The following is a 5,121-nucleotide window of genomic DNA, read 5'->3' on the forward strand; positions in this document are numbered from 1 at the left end:
TCTGCTGCTCTCTCAGAAGAACCACATGGACCCTAACAATTGGGTAAAGCATGTCAGTGATTACATCATAAAGTGTGTGTTGGAGAAACAGCCACATTATCCACACAAAAGACACTATCACACTGGGTACCCCTTGGTGACTTTGAATTCACTTATTAGCCCAGGCTCCATGGAACATGCAGAGATCCATCTCCAGCTGTCAGTTCTAAGCCCACAGGAGGGGACAGAACCCTTGAATAAGAATGATGGTCTTAAGAGTCAAGAGATAGAATTCAATTTTTATTCATAAGGAATTCATTTTTACAACAAAACGGGATTAAAAGAATAAATTAAAATATTGAAAAATATTTGAAAAGTGAAAAATAGTAACAAGAACATATAAATATGAAACAACAAAAAGAAAATTTCAATTAAAATCATAACAAAAATATTTCTAAACAGCACATTCTTAACGAACATTTAGAAGCACAGATGTATTGCTGTTTCTCCTCTTGCACACATAATGAAAGGCGGTCCCCCAAGTTGCCTCTCAAGTGCTGTTTTCTGAGAAGAAAGTAAGACCTCAATCAGTCAGGCTGGCTTAGTGTTATATAAATTTAGGGTCTCTAAGAAATGACAAATTAACTCTGAGGAAGAATACTCATCCAAAAAATGTTGTTACCATTCAGGATGTTTGTCATCAGGGACTCCTGAGAAAGCAACTTATTCTTCAGGAAGCTCTCTTACTGGTGTGTGTACAATTCCAGCTCTCTTGCACTTTCTGAGACCTGGGAGAGGAAGGCAGTTTTTCAGACACTGATTTGGTGGGGAAATGCAAGCCAGCTGTCAGAATGCTGCCTTCTACCACCTCAGTTCTATTGGACAGTCAACATGGACCTTTTAACTGATATCATTGTTGCTAACTCTGTGGGCAGGGCAAAATCTCCAGAGAGCCTCAAAGTAATGTGGGCTGCCAATATGGGACCCAGACTTATACCAGTGCAAACCAAGTACAGGGCAATGGGAAGAGACCTCATTGGGTTGCAGGAAGAAAGGAGACGTCCATATGTCACCAAGGTTAAAACCAATGACAAGTTCTAATTTGACATTTGCACTTTGTTCTTATCCCGCAAAGGTGCTTCCTACACAAGAAGTCACATGACCACAGAGTGTCATTTGTCAAAGAACCAAGAACTTGTTCAAAACTCTACATAGGATCCAATCTATCACATGGATATGCAATAATGAGGTATGTTATTCATCTGTCACCATTTCTATACTGCAGCTTCAAAAAGAGCAGCAAAATATACTTGCAAAATAATTCAGTTTCTGAAAAGTGGTTAACTTCCCAGAATACTTGTGCATAGGCAGAGCAATGAACAATTCCATTGCATGAGGTGGTTGGCTGGTTGGGAGTGTAAATTAGAAAGGTGGTAGGAGGAAGCAAAGATGTATCAAATTGGCAAATTTCATCAGATATTGTTAAGCTAACACAGCTGCTTGTCCCTACCAGATGATGCTGGGTCTGGACGTTGCTGGTCTTTATCTTTCTTGTTGAAGTCAACCAAATATTTCTGGTTCAGTGCACAATCAAGATGTACCTCCTTGCTCTCCTGCTTCGGTGGGACCAACTTCTTCCTACATGTGTTCTCCATCAGGAGCTGGCTGAGCAGGTTTCTGGAAATACAGTCTGCATAGTAAGATCATGCTGCCCCTTTCTCCCATTCCTACTCCCAAGTCCCACTAACTCTACCAGGTCCCAGATACCCATGAAGACTTAATAAAATACATCTCGATACATATAATGCTGCTGCACAAACCACAAAGAGTTAATTCAGGGAAGAATAAATTGTTTGTTTGGCCCGAGCACCAATTAGTGTCCACATCTCACAAAAAGAACATGGATCTACAACTATCCATGAAAGCCCAATGCATGGGGGCAACATCAATTAGTAGTGGGCCAACACCCTCAAAGGAGGTCAGTAGAACCAAAGAGGTCATGCTAACCATGTGGTCCATGCACTGAGTGTTGTAAAACCTGGTATGACACCATAGGCCCAGGTCAGCCTAATAACCTTCTGCTGACTTCAATCAGTACTGTTCTATCTAGAGCCTTCTGAAGATGCCTAGACAATCCTGGGATGAGTAACAGTCTTTTATGGAACTGAAAACTGAGTCCTAATGACCCTGGCACACTGATGTGTAAACAGCACAAGAGATAGAATCATAGCTGAAGACCGTCCAATCCAGAACAAAGAAAGTCAGAAATGGCCATTCCACAGGTGATAGCCTTTCTGACCATTACTTACCTAGAGAAGGTAATCTCCTTCTTCAGCTTATGGTTGTTCTCATGGATCTCAGTGTTCTCCATCTCTAAGTTGTGCAGAATTGACATGACCGCCTCCTCCATTCTCTCCAGGTCTTCATAATATGGATTTGGCCTGAAGTGTGGCCTGGCCCCAAATGATAGAATACAATGAACATCGGCTTTTAGGAATATATGAACTCAGGGTGGGTCCTGTACTACCCCAGTCCTGGAAGGACACCTTCTGAATTCTACATATTGGGATCTTCTTCAGCTTCAGAAACATGTTTTTCTGCATCCATGACACCAGAAGCTTGGCATCCAGAGGGAGGGTTCCCTGGCTCCCTTTGTTCAATCAGGAGGAAATCTGCAGTCACGCCAGTTAAGCTATCAAGAGCCTAGGCCACACCTCTCCATGCTCCCCCACCCCAACACACCCAGAAACCTGTGATTTCTTTTTTCCTGTTTGATAACAGACCATATATCAACACAAAATTATAATCTGCACAACGAATACAAATATACAGACAAACGTGGCCACATAGGCAAAGAACTGTGCTGTTGACAGTGGGGCTCCCAGAACAAAGCATTCACATCACCATGAAAGTGTTACAGGTAAATACTCAGGCCAAGACATAGACCCCTAGATTCCAGGTGTGGAGGGAAATATAAACATATAAAGGTTGTGCATATGCATTTGGATGTATGCACACACAGACTCACAGACTGAGACACACCCACAAAAAAGAGAAATGTAAATAGAGTCAGAGAAAGAGAAAGACAAATATGGAAACAGAGAGCACTGTGAGAACCAGGAGAAATGCATGCACCATTGCTCTGTCCCAGGGCAAGACACACAGACGATAACAAACAGGCCTGAGCCTGAGACCTTCTAGTCAAGCATTGAGATGAACAGTTTGGGACCAGGCCCCTCAGGCTGCTGCCTGGATCTTCCAGCACTCAGTCCCCTGCCTAGCAAGTACAGAGACTCACCATAAACTAAACTCAAAGCAATTACAATCTTGCAAAGCCACCAGCTCTCAAGGGCTTTCCCAATGCACACTGGGATCTCACTCTCCCTGACTTTATCCCTGAATTCTTCATTCAGACCACAAGTCCTGCTTTTCAATAAATGGAAGCAGATGAGTCCATCTTCCATATCACTCCCCAGGAAGGGTCAGGTTCTGAATCTCCTCTATATGGGAGATGAGGTTTAGCACAGGGTGGTTAGGGAGGCACAGCTTTCTAGAACCCAAAACCTTAATAGGATAAGATGAAGGAGACCTTGCAGACCCAGGAATGAAACAAGAGCATTTGGAGCGATTCATACCTGTTCTTCATGGATCTCTCTGTCACAAACATCAGGCGATCTCTCAGGTCATTTCGCTCCTCTGTAATGAGCTGCAGCTCTTAAATCCAGCCTCTCCTTTTCCTTCTTGGCCTGCTTCTCGCTTAGGGCAGTTTCAGGGGATGATGTTTCTCTCCCAGCGTCTGTAGGTAGAAGAACACAAGTGAACCTGCATGGGGAGAATGCATAGAGTGTACATAGACCACAGTGAGGCCTAAACAGGAGAACAAGCCTGGAACCCAGTGTCACTGCAAGGAGTTTGGTCTATGCTTAAGAGGCCTCCTCAGGGGATCTCAGTTCTCCCACTACTCTATAGAGACCAAGAGATATAAGCAGCCAGGTGTTCCCTATGCCGGACATCATGTGCTTACATGTACCACGGAGTTGGCTTCTCCAGGATTATTATCAGCTGAACAGGGTACAGCTTGGTTTCCTCACCCCTGTGGTTTCAGAACTCAGATGATAAATTCACCATCCACAAGACTTGAGTGATTGGAGACACTCAGATGTCCTACCCTGATACTCTAGGCCAACAACTTTGGATTTAAAAAGCATTTCCAGGGAGGACATGGTCAACAGAGTTATCAATTCCCCTATTTGAAATACCAAATGCCCCAGAAGTGCCAATAGGTTACAGGCTGAATCTTGGTCCACATGTTCCAAACAGTTTTGGTATTTAGAAAAATGTTTGTAACACACAACCTCTAATATATAAAGCAAACGATGATCCTGCCAGTTAGAAGAAATCAGAGGAGGTCTAAGAACATAAGGTTATTGCCTGGAGCACAATGATCCCCCTGTTACTACTGTTAGATATCCACTGTATTTAAAGAAGCAATGATAGTGAAATACATTGCTGCCCTGTCTAAACTCAGAAAAGGTGGACCCTCCATGACTCCTGATGGTGTTATTATATCAATGTAACATAACAAATGAACTGAAAAGTAAAGACCAGAAGTTCACAGTATAATAGCATTGGCCTTACCATATCCTCCCTGTGGGGATGGGGAAACTAAAGTTCTGAAATCCTTGACTTTCAGGAATTGTGATATTCATGGAAATTCAATTCCTTTTCAGATGCTCCAGTTGTTGTGGCCCATTGCTAGAAAGGTCAGCTTAAGCCTGCAGCCCCCCTGACAGGAAGCTCAAAATATACTGCCCAGAACTTACTACACATTCCCCAGAAGTGCTGTCTTTGTCCGTCATTACTTTGAGACGAAAAGGCCAGACTCCTTCACTTAGTCTCTACACAACGACGATCCCCCTGCCAAAACGCTTACAAGACGGAAAACATGTCTTAGATTGTAACCGCCAGACTCGGACTGAGAGAAACTAGGGCACTGGTTGTCACTACAACACTGGTGACATCACAGAGGATGCCAAGAACTCTCTAGGAGACAATAGAATGTCCAAGAAGGGACAGCTGATGTCATGGGGAGCAGACTTTGCCTCCCTGCTAATGATCTCCCTGTATTGAGCATAATAAGCA

At 43.3% G+C, this 5,121-nt stretch overlaps 1 pseudogene; it reads right to left on the minus strand.

Moving 5' to 3' along the window:
• Positions 1–362: 362 nt before the first annotated feature.
• On the minus strand, positions 363–4,838 carry LOC116886620 (annotated as a pseudogene).
• Between the last annotated feature and the right edge of the window lie 283 nt (positions 4,839–5,121).

Source organism: Rattus rattus, chromosome 17, assembly GCF_011064425.1.
Source record: "Rattus rattus isolate New Zealand chromosome 17, Rrattus_CSIRO_v1, whole genome shotgun sequence".
Lineage (NCBI taxonomy): Eukaryota > Metazoa > Chordata > Mammalia > Rodentia > Muridae > Rattus > Rattus rattus.